Source organism: Lissotriton helveticus, chromosome 8, assembly GCF_964261635.1.
Source record: "Lissotriton helveticus chromosome 8, aLisHel1.1, whole genome shotgun sequence".
Taxonomy (NCBI): domain Eukaryota; kingdom Metazoa; phylum Chordata; class Amphibia; order Caudata; family Salamandridae; genus Lissotriton; species Lissotriton helveticus.
This window is the reverse complement of record NC_136069.1, coordinates 1,070,378,165-1,070,400,932: the sequence shown is the minus strand read 5'-3', so window position 1 is coordinate 1,070,400,932 and position 22,768 is coordinate 1,070,378,165. Positions and strand designations below refer to the sequence as shown.

The window sequence follows — 22,768 nt, the reverse complement described above, 5'->3', positions numbered from 1 at the left end:
AGTGAGGGAGAACAGATCTGCAAATTGCCCCAGCAGCTTCCGGCAGTCTTGGTGCTGTTCTGGGGTCAGGGTCGAGGAGAGCGTGACCCCTTCGACGGAGCCGTCTTTCTCGGTGGTGCTCAGGAGATCGGGTAGGGGTTCAGAGTCGTCTTCAGCTCCGTCATCGATCGCTAGCAGCAGACTTAGTTCAGTGCGGGCAAAGTGCGGCTTGAGCCGGTTAGCGTGGAGAACCCGGAAGGGGTTCCGGGGGGACTCCATGTCCACCAGATAGGTGACGGGGCTCCTGCGCTCCACAACCTTGAAGGGCCCCGTCCATTTGTCCTGGAGGGCACAAGGTTCAACCGGGGACATGACCCAGACCTGCTGGCCCGGCTCGAATTCGATGGATGAGGCGTTCTGGTCATACCAGCGTTTCATCTCCTCCTGACTGGCCTCCAGGTTGGCCTCGGCCAGTTCCCGGAACTTCCGAGTTTGGTTGCGGAGGGTCAGGAGGTACTGGTAGACATCTGGCGGAGCCCCTCGGACAGCTGTCTCCCAGCCTTCTTTGACCAGGCTGAGGGGGCCTCGGACCGGGTGCCCATACAATAGTTCGAAGGGGCTGAACCCCAGGGACTTCTGGGGTACCTCGCGATATGCAAACAGGAGGCAGGGCAGCAGGACATCCCATTTGCGTCGTAGCGGCTCTTCGAGGCCCTTGATCATCCCCTTCAGTGTTCGGTTAAACCGCTCTACAAGTCCATTTCCTTGGGGGTGATACGGGGTGGTGAACTTATATGTGACCCCGCACTGTTGCCACAGGGACCACATATATTTGGATATAAAGTTGGTGCCCCGATCACTCACGACTTCCCGGGGGAAGCCGACTCTGGAGAAGATCCCCATTAGGGCTCGGCCAACTACTGGGGCCGTGATAGTTCGAAGAGGGATGGCTTCCGGATAGCGGGTGGCATGGTCCACCAGGACGAGGATGAAGCGGTGCCCTCGAGAGGTGCAGGGGTCCAGGGGCCCCACTATGTCGATCCCCACTCGCTCGAAGGGGGTGGTGACCACGGGAAAAGGCTGGAGCGGAGCTTTGACTTTTCCCCCGCTCTTCCCGCTGGCTTGACATGTCGGACAGGATCGGCAGTGATTACTCACATCGTTGCGCATTTTCGGCCAGTAGAAATGGGTCACCAGGCGGCTGTAAGTTTTGTCCTGCCCCAGGTGCCCGGCGAGGTGCACGTCATGTGCCAAGTTCAAGAGGAAGTCTCTGAATCGGAGGGGAACGACCAGCACCCGGCTGGCCCCTAGTTCGTCAATCTTCTGCTCGCTGTAGAGAAGGTTGTGGTCCCAATAGACCCAGTGGGACCCAGAGGGGTCCCCCGCGGCTTGAGTGGCGGCTTGTTGTCGGAGTCCCTCAAGGGAGGGACAGGTTTTCTGTTCTTGACGGAACTGTTCACGGGTGGGGCCACCTTCTTGACGCCATTGAGCTAGTTCGGGAAGGTGGCTGAGCTCGGTGAGGTCTTCATGGCTGGGCCCCGGGGGGTCGGGTTCCGGTTCGGCGTCCTCAGGGACGACGGCCGGTGGTGGTGCGGGCCACTCTGGTTCTCCCGGTATGGCATCTTCGATCGGGGCGGAGGCCCGGGCGGCCACGGATCGAGTGGTCGCACAGGCCCACTCGGGAAGGCCTAACATCCCCAGATGCTCTCTCCGCTCGACTTGGGCCCAGGCGGAACTTTCTAGATCGTTCCCGAGGAGGCAGTCCACGGGGACATCATCTCGGACGGTTACTTTCAGCGTACCCGACACCCTCCCCCCCCCATTCGAAGGGGATACGGGCCATTTGGCACAAAGTCTCGGAGTTATCCACTGACCGGACCGGGCACAGGACGTTGGGGAGGATCTGTTCTGGTGTCACCAAGTGGCAGCGGACCGCCGTCACGCTGGCCCCAGTGTCACGGAGGGCTTCGGCCCGGCGTCCATTGATGGTGACCCATTGGCGGTACTTCTGGGTATTGCTTGGGATCGGGTCTCGGGGGATCATGTCTCGATCACCCAGGCATGCCAACATCATAGCGGCGTGCTCCCACTCGGCCGGCTCGGGGTAGGTGTCTTCTTCTTCAGCGCCTTCAGTTCCCAGGGCGGCGGCCGCAATCTGGCGGTTCGGCGGGCCGGTGGTGCCGGGTCGCTGGTTCATCGGGCATAGGGGGTCGTTAGCATAATGACCCTGTCGCAGGCATCTGTGGCACGTAACATTCGGGTGGGGCCCGGGTCGGGCTAGGGGAACCCCCCTTCTGCCCAGGGATGGCGAAGTGGAGGTAGGGGAGGACCCCTTGGGGGCGTCCCGTCCCCTGCTCAGGCCTCCTCCGCCGCCTCGTGGCCGGTGGTTCCCCGGAGATCCCCGGCCGTAGTCTCCCCTCGGGCTCCGGGGGACTCGGGTGCTCTCCCATCTATCAGCCTCGACAGCGAGTTTTCGTGGCTCTGTCAATTTGCTGTCGAGGAGATGCTGCCGGAGTTCGATGAAGCAGTTGTTGGAAAGATGTTCCCATATAATGAGGTCGACCAACTGCTGATAGGTGGTGACCTCGAAGGCTCTGCTGTAAAAGTTCACGTACTCCACCCAAGTGGTACCGGGGATTTTTTTACAGTCTCGGAATCGCTGCCGGTACATTTCGGGGGTGAGTCCGTAGCGAGTGAGGAGAGCGGTTTTCATATGCTCATACGAGGTCATCTCTGCGTCGGGAAGCTCTAGCAGGGCGTCTCTCCCCTCGTTGACGAACTTCCCCCACAGGCCGGCGCCCCAGTCCTTGAGGGGTACTCGATGGGTGGTCATGGCGACTTCATACGCTTTGAACCACTGTTGGATGTCGTCGTTCTTAAAGTACTCTTTGACGACATCCTTGGGTATGTGCACCTTCGTGTCCCTAGGCGGGGTCGAAGTCTTGCCCCCGGATGTGTTGGCATCGCTCGCTTTGGCCTTGAGTTCTATTTCTTTTAAGCTGCGCTCGTGCTCGAGCATGAGTTTCTTTTCCTCGAGGTCTCTTTGCCTTTGTTTCTCCTCCAGGTCTCCTTCTAGCCGTAGTTGCTCGAGGGCCAGTTTTTTCGTTGTCAGCTGGAGTTCTCCGTCTAGCCGGAGTCGGGCGAGCTCCAATTCGTGGAGTCGGTTCCTTTCTCATTCTCGGGTGTCCTCGTGGGGAAGGCCCATGTCTGGATTCGTGGGCCTCTCCCCCGCTGGGGTCGTGTGGGTCTCTGGGCTTCCGTTCGGGCCCGGGTTATCTTCATTCTGGGGTGGCGTGTCACCGGCGTCCACCCAGGCTTGTAGGGCCGATTTAAAGTCCTCCTTGGTGCTTAGGCCAGTGGTAGCGATGCCCAGGTCTTTGCAGAATTGTTTCAATTCCTTGTGGCTGTACTCTTCCATTTTCTCCTTTTGGAATTCCGTAGTTGGTCTTGTTCCCTGCGTTGTCATGGTCGTAGTATGTTTTTCTTGGTAGTGGGTGAATCACTCTCTGTACGATCTGCGTCGGCTCGGATCCCGTCGCTTGCCACTAATGTTAGAAAGGCGATCCCGGGGGAGGCAGAAGATGTCTGACTGACCACCCCTAGGTCCACCTCTCCGCGGAGACGTAGCCGAGTGTGGTCGAGAGCCCTCCTGGGTGAGGGTCCTCTCCTAAGATCGTACAGCAGAGTAACCACAACACTACAAACGGACACCACACAAGAAGATAAGTTCTTAGGCTTTATCAAGAGTGAAAGGATACTTGTTCTCAGCGGTATGTACAGGCAGATCGAAAGATCTGGAAAGTCTCGTAAATCAGGGACAGGGTAGCGGGACAGTCTCGGTACGGGAGTAGGAAGGGATACCCTACGCACAGCTCTCAATCCTCGAGCCGGGGGGTTCCGAGGGATCGAGCCGCGGCAGCGCCAGCAGGCTCTCGAGATGGTTCAGCGAAGATGGGCCGCGGCAGCGCCAGCAGGCTCTCAAGATAGTTCAGCGCGGATAGGCCGCGGCAGCGCCAGCAGGCTCTCAGGATGGTTCAGCGAGGATAGGCCGCGGCAGCGCCAGCAGGCTCTCAAGATGGATCAGCGAAGATGGGCCGCGGCAGTGCCAGCAGGCTCTCGGGATGGTTCAGCGAGGATAGGCCGCGGCAGCGCCAGCAGGCTCTTAAGATGGTTCAGCGAGGATAGGCCGCGGCAGCGCCAGCAGGCTCTTAGGGTACTTCGGGTTTACAGGAAATGAGTTCTTCTGGTGTCGGCCGCGACAGCGTCAGCAGGGCTTGCAGTCCAGGATACAACTGCCGTCCTACTCCGGGGCTGGCCCAGATATAGGACTGGAGTCCTTTGATGTCCGGACCCTCGTGCCTGGGGGCCAGAGGGGCCGGGATGATGGTGTCCAGACACCCAGCAGGGGGGTGGAGCCAGCGCCCAGGGAGGCCGGAGGGCAATCGGTACCAGGCGTCCGGGGACGGCTGGAGGGCCATCGAAACTCCCCTCCTCTTGGATCGGTTGAGTGGCCACTCGACCACCTGGGTGGATCTTGGTGCCTCGATGTCGGGGCCTCGCTGGGGCTTGGGCCGGGGCCGAGGCCACGTGTTCGTGACGTGGTGTGTCCAAGATGGCGTCGGGCGCGGCCTCGTGTTCCGGCCGTGGTTGGTGGTGGTGGGCCGGGATGATACCGGACCGGCAGTGATGGGGCGTGCAGGATCGGGCAAAGGGGGCCGCCCGGGGCTCGGCAGAGGGCCGATGTCGTTCTGGGCCCGCCATGCGGGGGGGATAAGGCCACGCCATGAGGCCGGGTCCAACAGAGCTGCTGTACCACCAAGTCTGAGGCTAGTATCCCTTGTGAGGACATTCTTCTATCAAACAGAGGGCCACTCCTGAGTGACCCAGACTCTGTCCCATCTGTTTTCAGGTTCCTTCCTTCAAGAATCTACTTGTGGGTTCCACCAGACATTTTATTTCTTTCTAGCAGAGGCATTTCTTTGAAGAGTCCCATTGAGATCGACTGCGGTTTTCGGCACCACTTCAGCCCTATGCACCTGGCTTCCCTGGGATAGGTAACTCAGGTACTTCAGCATCCACAGGTGGGGTAGGTCTCCGATCTTCTAGGTTCCATATGGTTTCTTCATAATCGACTGGGGCGGGTACTTAATCAGTAAAACTGCAACTGCGACTTTCCCATTGAATTGTACATAACACCTTGTCATGTTCTCACACTGCACCCGTCCTCAGTGGGGTCCCTCCTTACTCTCCTTGGATGGTTCCTTGGGGTCCCAGCGATTCTACATCCTCTAGACACTGTCTTGACTTGAGTCAAGGTTCGTGTACCACTATTTTAGTATATGGTTTGGTCTCCCCCTGGAGCCCACTGTGTATTACTGCTACTTACGATTGTTTCTTTGCTACGGTATTGTGTGCTTTGTGTTTATCTGTGTGTAGCAGATACTGTGAGGTAGTTAAGGTGTTTTATAATAATAAATACATATTTTTATAACTACTGTGTGGTTCTCCTTTCATTTAACCAATACCTTAAAAGTTGCATTCTGGTAAAACAAGCTGCTTAACATTACTTCAAGACTTAGCCTGAAGGCTGCTCTCCATGGCTACCACTTGGCTAGCTTTCTAAGTTTATCTTTGACCTCTTAATTTGCCATAGTGGTTGCTTGGACTGGTGCAAGGTGCCCACTTTAATTAGTGGACAGCATATACCGGGCTAACTTCTCACACCATGTCAAAAGACACTCAAAATACTGCTTTTCGCACACTTAAACAAATCACTCTTCTAGTCAAAAATGAGTGCTACATACACATTCCAAACACAATTTTAAACCCTGAAAGCAGATTAAGCAGTCTCTTAAACACAGTCTGCTTAGCATCTGAGGTGTATTTTGTCTTTCTACCTCATTAAACAAAAGAGAGCTGGAGGTGGATTGCTTTAAACATGCCTTAGCACAGTATAGGGGAAAACTAGGAGAGAAATGTAAACAAAAGGCAGAGAAAAACAGTAGTTTTAAAGTACAAAGCACAACAACCGAGAGGTAAATTTAAACAGTCATGGGCAAAAATAACAGCAGTTTTAAAGTCCAAAGAACAGAAACTGAGAGGTATATTTAAACACTCGTGGGCAGAAAACAACAGCAGTTTTAAAGTACAAAGCACAGTAAACAAGAAGTACATTTAAACAGTCAAAGGCAGGAAAAACCCCAGCAGTTTTAAAGTATAAAGCACAGAAACTAAGAGGTAAATTTAAACAGTCACGGCTGCAAAAAAACAGCAGTTTTAAAGTACAAAGCACAGACACCAAGAGGTCAATTTAAGCAGTCACAGAGAGAGGAAAAAGCACTTTTAAAGTCTCAAGAATACACAGTACAAAGTCGGTTTCTTACCACCTTTTTGTCTTTTGCTTATGAGTAGTGGGGTGATCGGGGGAACTAATATCGTCATTAATCACATGTCAAAATTTCACGGTAAGAGTCCCAATCATGAACAGTGGGATGTTTACACAAACTGCTCTTTCTTCCCTATATAAGTGGGCGCTTTCATATGTCTACCAAGGGATGGTTGACTCCCTCCAGGAGTGGCTAGTCTGCGGTGTGGAATTCTTCCATCTCACTGTAAATTTGCACTTTGCCAGTTGTAGAGTCAAATCGAGAAATTTAGTTGATACCCTGTCCAAGTGTGGGTGAAGGAAAAGAACCAATAGGATCACCCCTAAAGAATTGCCTAGAGGATGCCCAGTGAATTGGTGGAGTATGGCAATGACTCTGGTCCAGTAGGTTGTTAATAGTCGGCAAGACCAAAGCATATGAGGAAGAGGCGCTTCCGAAGAACAACAGCGGGGGCACTTAAGGAGGAACTCAGCTAGATTTTAGAAATATGGCAGGGTGTAAAATAGGCCCCATTTAAAATATTGAATTGGATATATTTAAAGTGGGAATTACGAGAAACGATATGGGGTAGGACGCATCACCATTCTGAATCATGTAATAGGCAGGCTATATTTCAATCCCTTTTCTCCTAAAAGGGAGATCTAGTCCAGTCCCAGTGCTGGAGGTGGGCTTAGTATAACTAGTGAACCAGGTGTGTGGCAGCTCTCAATGTGAGGAGTGCTTGTATAACTACATTGGTGGGGGGTGTTCAGTGTTTTGCACCAGAAATATAGTTCTCAATAGGTCTTTAAGTTAGACATATGTGTGAAAATGGCCGGAAGAAACTGTGTAATTTCATTGGAGTACATTGAATGATGAGAGTTCACCATTGGAGAATGGATCGAAAAAGGTGAGAATTTCCCAATCTGTCCACTCCTTTATGCGAATCCAGGGAATGGCACTGTTGAAGCCTACCACTCTCACCACAGGGATCTTAGTGGCATAAAGAGATATGTGTTTGTGGAGGGACAAGTCTTTGTAAAATCCTACTGTTTGTGGTGGCTCTGCATTGCGCAATAGACAAGAACCAACTAAACGTATTAACTTGCACAGATAGATTGAGTTGTGAATGTGTATGAGGTATGAGTGAGTGAGTGAGTGAGTGAATTGGTTGTGTCAGTTCTCTACCTGGTAATGAATGTACTATAGTATGAATAATTAATTTTGTATTATGGATCATTGATGACAATTATGTATTCTTTGATAAAAATTTTAAGCTGAAAATAATGATGTGAAAAGAAGTACTAATGAAAAAATAATTTCAATAAAAAGAAAATGATAAAAAATTAAAACGATTTTGTTATTGGATTTTGGTTCTGCCCATGTTTGAATTTAGAGGTTAAAACCCTTAAGAAAATAGAGAGGTCACAAGGGACTTATTTCATAGTGTTTGTGGAGGGCCTGTAAGCATCAGAGGGAATATAAGGCTAAGGAGAGCAGGGTGGGACCTTTGAAGTGGAGTCCTTAAAGAAAGGGTTGTGGTGTGTATTAAACGTGAGACCCATTCCCAGCTCATGAGGCCAGTCTCTGCTAAAAAGTGTCCAGTTATGCAGTTGGCAATTGAATTTGGGAGGCAAGGTAGCAGGTAGTATTGTTTGAAATTCAGGAATCCTAGGCCACCACTATCCGTTAAGAGTTTAAGGGTCGCCATTGCTCCTCATCCTCATCTGACAGCTTGGTGCCAAATGATCTCACTCAGTATTTAATCCAAGTCACAAAAAAAGAGCAGGAAAGCGATAATGGGAGGTTAGTAAAAAAATATATAGGAGACGGAGAGATCTATCATTGTAATTAAGGCTATCTGTCACATAACCGATAGATGTATTGTTGATCAAAAGGAAAATTGCATCTTTACTGATCTGATAGTTTTGCCTAGGTTACCAAGCCATAGGTATTACTAAAAATGGTATACATTAATACAAAATTATTTGAACGTAGCCAGTGCTGAGGGCGAAAATGCAGGACTTGGACCAATTAACATTCAGTGCGGAACACTCTTCAAAATCTGAGCAAATACGGGATATAAGGGTAAGATCCAATTTAGCATCTCAAACATAGAGAAGTATATTGTCTGTGTATAGTGATGTTATGTGAACATTGGTCCTAAGTGTTATACCCTAATGTGAACTCTGCAAATGCAATTGGATTGCCACTGGTTCCATAGCTATTGCAAAAAAGCAATGGTGATAGGGGACTCCCTTAGCGTGTGCCCCTACCTATGGGAAAGAAGCATTATATAGACTTCCTGTCTTGACCCTAGTAGTCGGTGCAGCATAAATTAGGAAATCCACTTGCACTAACTAGTGCCTACTTCAATCAGTTTCAGAATCTCCAGCATATAATCCCATCTAATCTAATCAAAAGCCTTTTCCAAATCAAGGGCAAAACACGCCACCTTTGGATAGTTGTCTGCAGAATTTGACATGATGTCCCGTCTGATTGGTGTGGGTGGTTTAAAAAAGAAAGATGTGGAAGTATTTGATTGGCCAGTAATTTAGTAAAGATTTTAAAGTCAAAATTATGGATGGACAGTGGACAGTAGGAAGCCAATTCTGTCACAGTGTTATGGGGTTTAAGCTTTGTGGAGATAAAGACTTAATTCAAGGAGTCTGGAGTAGGATAGCATTGCTTCTCTAAGGAGTGTTTTAGAATTGGAGAAATTTCGGTGCTGATTGAGAATCAAAAAGCATATAAAATTCAGATGGAATGTAATCAGTCTGAGGGAACTTCTCTTGAGGTAAGTCATGCAGAACCACTTTGAGCTCCTGAAGCAATAGTGGAGGAATACGTTCTACCCTGGCTGTAGCTTACATCTGGGGTAGGAAGAGTGTGTGAAGAAATTTAAACAACTTTGCTGGGTTGGAGCTCACGGGGTGTAAAGAATTTAATAGTAAACTTGAAATGCATCATTAATGGTTGATTAGGAAGGTCAGAATTTCACCTGAGGATAGATATAGTCTGAGTGGTGTAGAGCATTGCAATTTTGGTCTGGCAAGAGTAGCTAAGAGCTGGCTCACTCTATCGCCCTTATTATGGGTTTTAGTATAGTTATAGTCGAATTGACTGAGCTTATCTATGGTCTCCAATAAGGAACGTTGAATGGGCACAATGTCTGTAGCACTTTCAGGGTGGGGTGGTAGTTTCTGTTCAAGGGAGCGTAGTGAGGTTTCTAGGTGTGTGAGTTCTTCAGTCAAGACCCTGTCTACTCCGACCACTGATTTGATACGGAATCCACAAATGACTACCTTAAAGGCCTCCTATTCCATCAATGTCAGTGAAATAATACTCAATTTGTTCATACATAGATTAGCAAACGCTTCGTCATCAAGTAATATCAGTTGCAAGTGCCAGGTAGGGATTGGTGTTAAACAACGACCCCAATTTAATTCAAACACTCAAGGGTTATGGTCCAATAATGATATGGCCAGATATGTGGCAATTTTGACTCATGTATGTCAAGAGTGCCTGTATTCCTATCTATCCTGGAGTGATTGTGGTAGGCTGGTGAATAATAAGAGTAACTTCTCTGGGTCAGGAATTCCACATGACAAATGTCATCTAGTCGCCAACCATCGAGCCATGTCCAACTAGTCGCCAACCATCGAGCCATGTCCAAAGAACTTTCAATGCCAGAATAGCTGGGGATTGCGGGAGTGGAGGTGTGGAATGATCTAGGGAAATATCCAGTGTGCAGTTAAAATCTCCCCCCAGGACCCAGGGGGCTCCCACCCAATTAATCAAATAAAGTCACCAAGGAATTGGATTGAGCCACATGCAGGGCGTACATGCCCCGATTATCAAAGGAGTGTCATCCAAATGACTCTGCAGTAATACCTAGTAGCCATCTACATCCACCTGAGTGGCTTCAACCTCAAAAGGGACCCTAGCTCCTGATCCAGAGCACCACTCCTCTGGCATAAGCATAGAACCTAGTTCCATAAGCTTGGCCCCACTATGTACTGCAAAGTTTGGAGACCTCGGGAGCCAATAAATGGATCTTCTGTAAAGGAGCGTTATGTATTTTCCATCTGAGCAAAGAGGAATGGAATTTGCTGCTGATGTGTGCCATATTCATCCCCTGATACTCCATGTCACAAATTTATATTGATTCAGAAACGGACTGTGTAATGTAGTCTGGGAACCCTGTAATAAGATCTGAACCAACTGTAGCAGAGTTGAGTTTGCCCCTTTCTTATCCGTGCTCAGATCAAGGGAGGGGGTGATGGGGATGAGCTTTGCATTTATACTGTGTTAAGTTGGCATGAGCTTATTAGAAGTTTAAAAGCCATTTTTTCCTTTCTGCTGCCTTTGCACGCAGCACACATTATTATAAATGTTTAGAGTTAGCTGAGTGTTTTGCTTCACACGAGAATAATATGTTTTTCTATATTAGCAGCCTTGCTTGGTAAGCTTTGTCTGAACAGTGAGTGAAGAGGCCTTCAAGGTTATTTCAACACAGTGGTTATTGTTCGGACTGATCAGCGCACATTCTAGACATAACATATATGCAGCTGTGGCCACCTCTGATTTTGGCGCCTTGAATAATGTACTGCGTGGGCATGATCAAACACACTTGGAGAACATTCACATGCAGAGAGCTGGTGCAGAAACTGATGTGATCCATTTCTGCTAGGACCAGAGATATGGGGCTGCCCTTGTAATCCCAAGAGGCCTTCTGTAGATATAAAATACCCTACTAGCAAGGGAGGGTGAGATATAGGTGTATTCTAACCTGTTTCCATTTAGCATTGTAACATGCTTTCTCCCTTTGTATTTTATGGAATAGTAACTATGCTGATAATCTTGTTGCTTATAATATGTCTGCTTGTATTAGCTAAAATACTGCGCATGAGAACACAGCATTAGAAATAAATATTTCTCCATTTATTCCCTGTTTTGAACTGGTATGAGAGTCTAACGAAAGAGTGTTCATGTGTTCCATATTGCCTGAGGTATTCTAAGTCCCATGTTCTGGGGTGTCTAATCATTGGTGTTATGGAAGAACCAATGAGACACTGATTGCTAGTCTGGTAGGGGATATTGGCTACTAAGGTGAGTTTTGGCACACTCTAATTCACTGAGGTTCAAAGTCTCTATGCACAGTTCTTTGTAAGAGCAGAATCCCTGCTACATGGCGCACGGTGGTCTTATTACATGACGCTTGAGTAGTACTTCAATCAGTCCTTAGCCCCTTCGTTATTGTTTCCGGTTAACAGTGGTGTTGGACAAACCTACCTATAGTTACATAGGTCTTTTCAAGCTTGAATCTTTCAAAACGGTTTCCTTTTGATTTACTACCCAGTTGTGCTACTTCGTTTTACATTGAACTTTTTCTTCTATGTGTCACTATGGCTAACATTGATATACCGCAAAATAGTTGCATTGCAGTTCGCAATCATTTGCAAGCTTATAATGTTGGTTTGGAGGGCATGGCAGTGATTTTGGTAGTAAGTGCTGAGGTTGCTTACCCGTTTGAGATTTGCTACTCTTGGGTGGCATTTCTTGCGGTGACTGCGGCTACGCAGGTTTTTCACACTTACACTCCCTCAGCCGTGCCCGTGGAATATGTTCCATATAGGACACAGGAGATTCTGATTTCTGCATGGAAGCACCGTGTTTGGTTTGATGGCGCCCTTCCCCACAGTGTAACGGCGATTAGATTGTGTCCTTGGTCCATTCCAGGTGCTTCTGGGCCGGTTTTGGCTGGATTCACCCCGCATCCTCGTGCGGGGCAGGTCCTGTTGCTGAATTACGGACCCTATATAACTCTTCTATTAGTGTTATTTGGGCCCTAGTTCAATATATCACCTGCAATTTCCAGGGTGGGGCCCCTGGTGTTGCGGCCCTTCCAGCTGGACCAAGCGGAATGAAGCTTAGTCCCGTGATGGTCAATGCAGTAATGGGCAAGTGTCCCCAAGATAAGGATGATATGCTTTTTTGGCTTGCCGAGAAATTTGACCAGCTGGAAGCAGTTTACTAAAGGACTTGGTACCAGAAGCTGGTGACTGTGAGTCATGGGATAGAATTTTTGCAGCAGTGTACACGAGGTGCTTCAGTACTCCGTCAATGGCTGTTTTTCCGATGGTTATTAAACGTGTTCAAGATGAACACGGACCTGAGGCTGGGGTTGAATTGGGAATGAGACTCGTTGGCACATTTGACGTAGTTTCTAATCTCGTCCTTTCTAATAGAAAGGGAGATTCAGTGAACTTTTAAGTGGCTAATGCATTACGTGAGGTCCCCAATGCCGACAAACCCCGACAGTTACTGAGAATTATTACGGCGGCTTATAAAGCCATTCGCCGCAATAGTTTAGGTGTCAAGCCCTTTTCTGCTAAAGATAAAAAACAAACTCAGGGTGCGAAGTCTGAAACGGACGTTGAACCCACAGCTTCAAAGAAAAATTGGAACAGAAATAAAAAACAGGGGAAACAGCAACAAAAACAGGAGTCCCATTCCCATCACCTGTGCCTGCGTCTACTGAGCGCGTTGATAATTTGCGCGACCGCACTACGATTAAGTCACCTGATAGGTTTCAGGTTCCTGATCAACGCTGTCCTCGTTCTTTACAGGACATATCGGCCTCTTCGTCCGGTGGTGGAAGCAGCAGAGTTCGGAGTAGCCAGCAGAGTGGTGACCAGCCCCACCCGAAAGACGGAAAAGGCAAGCAGAATGATTCTTCACAGAAAAGACCCCAGTTTCAGAAAAAGAAAGTTGCCGCATTAACAGCGAGATATGCCACAGATAGTGAGAACGCAGCTTCGGAATCAGACATAGGCGCTGACTCTATTGGACAGCGCAGCGGAGATTACCATAGTGCGAGAGGCCCTGAGTCCACTACCGAAGGTGCCAGCGACTGACCAATATGTTGTTGTAGAGACAGCGGATACTAGAGTAGCTCAACCTAATAGGCTTTTTGAAATTGTCCTTTTAATTGAAGGTGACATACAACGTACCATAAAAGGGGTATTTTGGGAAAATCTTACATCTACCTATGACATTTTGTTAGCGGAGGCTGACTGGCCCCCACCTTTTGTTCTTGCAGCTCCGAGAGGGGAGGAGGTAATCCTCCCTAGTTTCGTGCAGACAGTGTCTAAGGAGCATGCGCTGAATTTTGCAGAAGAGTGGGCTAAGGCCCTGGCGCCGGCTCTGTACCGTACGCACTGTGGTTGGGATAAATGTTCCCCACACCACGAGATTCCCTTACGGTCTATGCCACAGCCTCAACCTCAATATCCCATCCGGAGTGAAGCTAAGGCTTCCGTCGCGAAAATCCTTGAACAATTGGAATATCAAGGAGTGATTGAAACTTGCGTTCACCAAGCCTGACGGTTCGTACCGTTTGGTATTGGATTACCGGCATTTGAACTTGCATTGCTGTACCTGTGCAGTACAAAATACCCATGGCTCTGCTTTGGTGGATGGTCCTGTGCGAAAAAGGTTTAAAACCACTCTTGACATATCCAACGTTTTTTTTGCCAACAATTTGTCAAGACTGAGTTCTCAGTGGACCAGTTTTACCAGTGGCAGCAAACAACGCCAATTTAAACTTCTGGCCATGGGCTACGCATGCCCGCATTGTTTCTCTCTTGGAGAGAGTGGACCCAGATGCGTGTTCGTGTGTGGATGACATCTATCTCTCAGATGACAAAATTTGGGCGCATTTGTGTCGCGTTGACTGCATAATTTGTAACTTTGCGTACTTCGGTTACAAATTCAACTTTGCAAAGTCTCACATTGCAGAGTACACAGTGTTGTTCCTGGGCTACGAGCTCAACAATGAAGGTTGAGGATTGGCTCCTCACTTCTTGGAGAAATGCACACAGCTGCGTGCTCCTACGACACAGAAGAAATTGCAGTCCTTGCTGGGATTTCTGAATTTCGGGCGTACTTACATTCCCGTATATGCCCAGTGTAGCAAGCCATTGTATGCTTTGATACAACCTACTTTCACCAAATCGTGCTGGCTGCCTGAACATTCAGCAATTTTGCAATCTTTGCACGCAGAACTTCTAGAATCTAAATTCTTACTGAGTCGTGATAACCACACCAACCTGGTGATAAGAATCATCCCTGGGGTGGTGGGTTTCACTTACCTTACTTTTAACGAAGGTGACACAGTACCTATCGCTTACAAGTCACACTTGTACACTTCGGCTGAAATGCGGTTTTTCACTGTGGAGAAAGTTTTGACAGCAGTTCAAATGGCGATTCTTAAGGAACGTGCACTGTTGCAGGGAAAACGCATGTTGGTTGTTACCCCGTATCCTGCTCTGGAGGCAGTGACGAAAGCCAGTGTACCAAATTCTAAAGCTTTGCACCCACGATGGATACAATAGGCAGCATCATTGACGTCTCCGGATGTCACGTTTTTTTATATGCCTCCTTACAGTCACAGGAGTTTTTGCAGTATGAGTTTGTTCATCCTGCGCCATTGTCTATGCGGCCTTTGGAGGATTTCCATTGTATCATTTACACTTATGGTTCAGCGCAAGTTGCGCATGGGTCTAAACACGCATACATTTCAGCTTACGCCATTGTGGTAGGTACCATGGTGAATGATGAATTCAAGTCCAATGTCGTGCATACACAGACATTAGGGGACTGTACCGCACAATTGGCAGAGCTCCGTGCTCTGATGCTTGCATTGAAGTACACTGATCCTGGTGTGACTACTCTTATTGTGAGTGACTCTTACTACTGTGTCCAGTCTTACAATGAAAACCTGTTCTTTTGGGTACAGAATGATTTTCGTGATTCCAAGGGTAGCGCGATAAAACATAAAATGATCTGGGTTTGAGTGGCTGAGCTTAAGGAGCAGTTGCCACTCGTGTATGTAATTCACACTCTCTGTCATCAGCACATGGGAGTTCACGCTGTTGGCAATAGTTTGGCTGATGAGGTAGCTAAAACAGCAGTATCGACATATTTGGTTGCAGCAGTTACACGTTCCAAAAGTAAGATTGATGATGACATCTTGGCGGCTGTTGCCTCTACTGAGAAGTGAAGTAAATATCCTAAAGGATTCCCTTTAAAGTATTATTATCACTTAAGTCCTGATAAAGTTCCTTATGTGAAAATACCGGACGTTGGTAAAAGACTGATTCCCAACGCGGACCGCAGGTACACACTGATTACAGCTGCCCACGAGGGTGTTGCGTCTGCGCATGCGGGCGTTTCGGCTCCGGTGTCTCAGTTACAATAACGTTTCTGGTGGCGGGAACTGTGCAAACTGGCACGTGATTATGTCCTTCAATGTGACATTTGCCAGCAGATTAAGCCATTTCTAATAAACCACTTGGCTGTGTTTATTTAGATCACTGCGGTCCTTAATCCTCTGATCCTGCTATAAGTACATCTTAGTTGCAGTTGATTCTTGCACCCGCTTTTGTGTGGGTGTGGCCATACCGCAGCACTGATTCGCGAACTGTCATAAGAGACTTGCGTGTCTTTGTAGGGATTTTTGCCTGTGGCACCTTCCATTCGGATCAGGGTCCTGCTTTCGCCTCTAAGGCGTATAAGGATGCCATGACTTCGTTCGGGGTCCAAGTCAAGTTTTCATCTCCATACAGACCTGAGGGTAATAGTGTTGTGGAATGAATGAACCGAGATTTAAAGCAGTCTTTGACAGCTAGATTTATAGGCACTGGCAGGAACTGGCTGGCCCACCTCAGTAGCGTGCAACGTGCACTTAATAATCTCCCTAGAAGGTCTCTGGGTGGGCGGACCCCATACAAAATGCTCTTTGGTATCAAAATGTTCTTCCCGGACCTTGATGGTCTAGACCAGGCGGTGGTTTCTGCCCCCTTTGACGTATATGAACATTGTCATGTTTTACAGAATCTACAAGAGACGAGAGACAGTCTTGCAAAGGAACACTTGCCCTCCACATCTGAAGCTGCTTTGCAGATTCCGGTAGTTAGGTGGCTACCCCAAGTTGGAGAACTGGTTCGAGAGAAGATTGAAAACAAGAAAGAATTTGGTCCCTCATATCGAGCTCCAGTTCCAGTACTTGGCGTGAAGGGCACAAGAACAGTCATTTTACCACCACTCCCAGGTCGTAAAGAACAAAGGTACATCTCCATTGACATTGTCAAACTACACAGAGTGGCCGATTCTTCTTAGTATGACTCCTGCGGTCTCATGTCCATCGATTTTGAGAAATTCTGTTTTCACCCCGGCTCCTAACCCCAGGCCTCACGTTGCCTTCGAGATGCCTGCAGTTTCCAGTCCTTTGTTAAGTTCTCCACCTGATGCTCACCTTAACGAGACTGAATATACTTACCCCACTGACTTATCGATGCCTGATTTGCAAACCTGTTTGGCTATGGAATCCAGGTTTTCATTTGACACTGACTCTCACACACATCGAAGACCCCTTCAAAAATTTCTGTTTTTGCAACATGGTTTAAAAAACATTTTTTGATTCCTCCTTGGACCTACATTTGGTTGGTGCTTTTTTCGATTTACCTGTTCATGTCTATTGGATTTGTGGTGTATTTTGTCTGCCTTGTCAACGGACACTATGTTGAAGAGAGAACATGCATTCGACATATTAATGGAGCATTGGCTCCCCATTCCTCATCACACAGATTGATGAGGGACCTGGCTTTTGTTAACATCACTGCTTGGCCCGTCTTAGATGGGATTGTGTGGGATGCTATTAAATTTCAAATCCACAGGCCCACAGAGGTTATAAATGTCCCAAATGTCCTAAGGGTTTCTATGGGGGATGTAATTAAACAAAATATACGTTCTGATGATTGGGATGTTCAGGCCGTAGAAGCTTTGTTTTCTGATTTGAAATATTATGCTGCCTTTGATGCTGAAGATTTGTATCTGGATTCCACAAATTATGGTGATTTGTTTTGTTATCAACACTTTGGCAATCACTACCTGCATAAAGCAAATACCAGGAGAAATACTGTTAATTATACACAATAGGAACATTGTCCTGCTCCTGTACAAGGCAGTTCCACTTCTCTTTTAAAGAGGTTTACTTATTTTACCGATTTTAATCAGTCAAATCCCAATGCATTTTATTTTAAAATGACCCAAAAGTCCACTTCCAAGGTTAGACTTACCCACACAAAGTTATTGTATTCAAAGTCCTTTTTAGACCAATTGGCTGTTGGGGGCTACAAGCTGTGGAAAGATACTATTGATCTTAAATATGTTTGGGGTTCTAAAATTTGGCAAGTGCAAGGCACTGAGGCTTTGCATCAGGCATGCCTCATCCCGAACCATATGTTGTTTTTGAATTCTACAATTTCACAAACAACTTGCTTTGGATTGGCCACTACTAGAAAATTAAATGTTCCTTCTTTTCCTGAGTTAGAAGAATATTCCGGTTGGAATAATATTTTCAAGTTTTCCATCAGAGAATTACAGACTCTTTTACTGAATTCTACCTTTAACATATCCAGTTTGGATCCTAAGGGTTGGTTGCTGTGGCACAAAGGTGGTGATTCTTGCCAGCATAGTTTTCTAGGTTTAGCTACAGGCTACACACAGGTCAGAGTGGATCCCCGTTTGAAAGTGGCAATTCTGTGACTACCTATTCTGTAGGAAAATTATGTCAGAGTTGGCTCAAACATTCCACTTTGGCGTCAGTTAAGCTATATTTATCTAAATTGACTGACGATGTTGATCTGAATGATTTTGTGAAGGGCCCGGCTTCCGGCAGATCTAAAAGATGGATATATGCTATTTACAACGAGGTTTGGAAACTGTCCCAAATTGAGGCGGCTTCCTGCATTAGAGCTATAGATCAAGCTAATTTAGAAAAAGTGCCAGCAGTTGTAGATAACAGCAATAACACGCTTTCTTTCCGCATTTACACGTTGGATAATATTGTTTCATCTGTTGTTGATATTGTGCAAGAAGATGTGTCTGTTTTGTACCATGGCCAAAATCAATTGCGTTTTATTACGCAGTTTGCCTGGACCTTGCAGACCTTTAAATCAGGAAAGGCGCCCTGGCACTACATGAATACTTCATCATTATTTGCCACGTTTAATTTGACTGAAAAGCAGTGTTTTATGTCTATGAAAGATGCAACTTTTTCTATGTTACATATTGAAAAGTTAGAACCGTTACCATTTTCTGTGGCTGTGACAAATTCTTCTACGTGGCTTATTCACGGGTTAATAACTTTACCTTTTCCCCTTTTCAAATTCGAGGTCTGTATGAAGTGCTATGCAATAGGCAGATATGAACCTCTGGGCACCGCTTATCTTCATGAAGCTTGGTCACTACCATTTACCTATAAGTGCCTTAGTGAGGGAAAAGAGGTTTACTTGAATGGTGAGGATTGCACTACAACACCAGATCACTCATTAATGTGTAGGACTATCCAACATTTACAGTGAAGATACCATACTAAAAACGCTAAACGCTTTGAAACCATCCAATCACTTCTCTGACCCGCTCCCGGCAAACTACATAAAAGACTTCACTCTTCTCCTACTACCCCTCTGGACCAAGATCATTAATGCTTCCCTTCAGCAAGGTTCCATTCCAGACACCCTGAAAATGGGGCAGGTCTCGCCTATCCTTAAGAAACCCACAGCGGACCCCACGGACCCTAATAACTATCGCCTGATCTCCAACATCCCTATGTTAGCTAAACTCCTGGAAAAATGTGTCAACATTCAACTGAACTGTCACATTGATCGTTTCAACCTGCTGAACCAATTTCAATCTGGTTTCAGAGCTGGTCATAGCACAGAGTCAGCCATGACACATGTATTAGATGACGCTCTAAAAATCCTCAATCAAAACGAAGCTTGTCTGTTAATCCTACCCGACCTGTCATCAGCATTTGACACCATCAAACAACACAACCTGCTAAATCTCTTGAAACACAGAATGGGTTTATCTGGAAGTGTTTTCAACTGTTTCGCCTCTTTCCTCCAAAACAGATCCCAAAGATTCAAGGTCAACCAATCCCTGTCCTTCCCCTCGCCTGTCACGTTGGGAGTTCCTCAAGGCTCCTCCCTCTCTCCCACCCTTTTTAACCTTGTCATGGAACCCCTCACCGATCTTCTCAGCCTTTCCAATATACAATTCCACATGTATCCTGACAATACCCAAATCTACATCAAAATTCACTCTCTGGAAGACATCAAATCACTCAATTCCACTCTACAAAAAAAACAAATCTGGCTGGCAGAAAACCACTTGAAACTTAACTCCCTCAAAATGGAATTCCTTGTAATCGCCCCCCCTAACAAAACTCAAAATATCACAGATTGGTTGAACCATCTAACAGCTCTCAATGGACAACCGCTCATAGTCGACTCAGCAAAATCTCTTGGGGTAACGCTGGACAATAACCTCAAAATGCTGAAACACATCAGTGCCTCAACTAAGGGAGCCAACTTCCACCTAAAGACCCTACGAAATCTGAAACCTTATCTGCCCGCATTTGATTTCAAACAAGCCGTTCAAGCCTTAGTTATCCCTCTCTTGGAATACGGAGCAGTACCCTTATGCGGACTCCCGAAGTCTTCGACAGCCCCGCTAAGAGCCACGATCAACTCAGCTGCGAGACTCATTATACTCTCTAAGAGAAACGCCCACATTTCCCCAGACCTGAGAGCCCTCAACTGGCTACCGTTTGAAGCAAGAATTAATTTAAAAATTGCTTGTATGACTCATAAGTCTCTCTACCACAGCACCCCACAATACCTAACTCAGAAACTGGTGCTATCAGCGGGCAGCAGAGCTTCCAGGAGTGCCAAGACTCTTCTCCTACAACCTCAGCGATTTGCCAAGAAAAAAACGTACAACCGGTCTTTCTCTGGTATGGCTCCAAGGATTTGGAACGCTCTACCCAGTGAAACTAGAATGAATCCTTCCCCGGCTTCCTTCAAAAGAGAAGTAAAAGCTATCCTCATGGCTCAATCCACGTGTACTCTCTGCTCTATTCGCTGTACTTTATTACTTGCATTTCCTCGCTTATATTCTTTCTTCGATTATATCTTTGCCATTTTGCACTAGCATCGCACCACATTGTCTTGTTCTAGATGTATCTAGTACTTAATTATTGCGTGACTCATTATATCGTTATATATTCTGTATATATTTCTACCTGTCACGTAAAGTGCTCTGATACTCGCAAGAGTCTGGTTCGCGCTATATAAAACCTTCATATAAAGTAATAGAACGAGCCGAATTTAGCCTGTATTTTGAAAGTTACACCAGCACCTGCTATCATACCCACATTCACATTACTGGCAAACAGGAGTATTTACTTTTAAATAATGAAAATTGTTGTGGGATGGTAGCCGGAATTCCTTACGTGGTTACGGTTAGTGAGCGTGTAGTCTGTTGTAATGTAATGTTCCCTCCTCCGCATGGGAAGCTTGATGTTTCCATCTGGCCGACGATTCCGACCTTGAAAGCAGAGTTCAACAAGATGAGTCGCATAAGAGCTCTATTGTCTCAGGAAGAAGTTGCCCTCACATCTGCTCGTGAAATATTTGTCCTTCACGTGGCAAACACCCACACAGAGGTGCATGCTTTATTAAATACGGATTTGCCCTTGCATTTCGGTGAGTTAATTCACACTATCTTTATTGCATCCTCCACCTCGGGGGTGGCTCACTTTTTTAAAGTTGTTAGCAGTGGCCTTGTGACTTCTTTTCAAACTTTATTAGGTGTGTTCCCGGCATTTTTTCATTTGATTTATTCCAGCCTGTTCGGAGGATTTCCCTTAATGCTCGCTCTGGTTGCAGGCGTCCTTCTGTTGTTTTGTTTGTTTCTAAATGGATGCACGTCCTGTGTTGTGAGAAGATCTGTCACGACTGTTGTTGCTCCGCAACTGAATGCTTGAATATTATGGAACACTGCCTCTTGCTACATTGAGTGCAGTTTATGGATTATCGTTTCAATTTTCCTTTTTCACATGCATCCAGCCTGTCTTTCATTGCCCGAGTTGCGATTTCGACTGGGCCCTGGATTTGTGGCTCTGGAATACGGTGTCTCCCAATGCGAATTATGATCAACTGATGAGCCCCTTAGTTGCTCATGAATTGTTTTGATCTGGCAGAGGGATTACGGCCTTTGCAGCGATGTATGGAGTCCTGGGACGTTGGAATGTTTTCGCAGCAGCGCAAGATTTCTTGGCACGCAGCTTCATTGAAGACACACCGAGTTGCCCTCTGATGGTGCTAGAGGCTCCGGTAATTGAAGAACATGTATGTTCTTTCCCTTTGCTGAATTGGATGGCTGAAATGTTTTCAGATTAGAACAGTGACTTCCTATTGGAGGCTGTTGCTACATATTTTGCATATACATTGTTGGATTGAGATGTGTCATCGCTTCTCTCTCTCCAATGACTGAGGTCACATGTTGGACATCAGATTTTTTTTATTTTTTTCTTCTTCATTTTTTCTACCCAGGCCTATTGACTTCCCTATGTCCGTGGTTAGAAATTCTTGATTTGAAGTACATTCCATTTATGGAGTTTAGTTCCCGTTTTTTCACTGCGGCAATTTGAACTTGGTTCTGACTGTTGTTCTTGAACTCTGCTTTCCAAAGTTGCCCCTTTCTTATCCGTGCTCAGATCAAGGGCGGGTGTCATGGGATGAACTTTGCATTTATACTGTGTTAAGTTGGTATGATCTTATTAGAGGTTTAAATGCCATTTTTCCTTTCTGCTGCCTTTGCACAGGGCACACATTATTATAAATGTTTAGAGTTAGCAGAGTGTTTTGCTTCACATGAGAATACTATGTTTTTCTATATTAGCAGCCTTGCTGGGTATTTTTTGTCTGAACAGTGAGTGCCGTGGCCTTCAAGGTTATTTCAACACAGTGGTTGTTGTTTGGACTGATCAGCGCACGTTCTAGACATAACATATATGCAGCTGTGGCCACATCTGATTTTGGTGTGTTTAATAATGCACTGCGTAGGCATGATCAAACAGACTTGGAGAACATTCACATGCAGAGAGCTGGTGCAGAAACTGATGTTATCCATTTCTGCTAGGACCAGAGGTATGGGGCCGCCCTTGTAATTCCAAGAGACTTTCTGTGGATATAAAATAACTACTAGCAAGGGAGGGTGAGATATAGGTGTATTCTAACCTGTTTCCATTTAGCATTGTAACATGATTTCTCCCTTTGTATTTCATGGAATAATAACTATGCTGATAATCTTGTTGCTTATAATATGTCTGCTTGTATTAGCTAAAATACTGCGCATGAGAACACAGCATTAGAAATAAATATTTCAAACTTGCACGTGTCTCCATTTACTCCCTGTTTTGGACTGGTATGAGAGTATAACGAAAGAGTGTTCATGTGTTCCACATTGCCTTAGGTATTCTAAGTTCCATGTTCTTTGGTTGTCTAATC

The 22,768-nt window shown here is 46.5% G+C and overlaps 1 protein-coding gene across 1 annotated transcript in view; it reads right to left on the bottom strand.

The window, feature by feature from the left end:
* LOC144771874 (cilium assembly protein DZIP1-like) overlaps positions 1 to 22,768 on the bottom strand; it is a 1,571,028-nt gene that overhangs the window by 438,697 nt on the left and 1,109,563 nt on the right. The window lies entirely within an intron of this gene.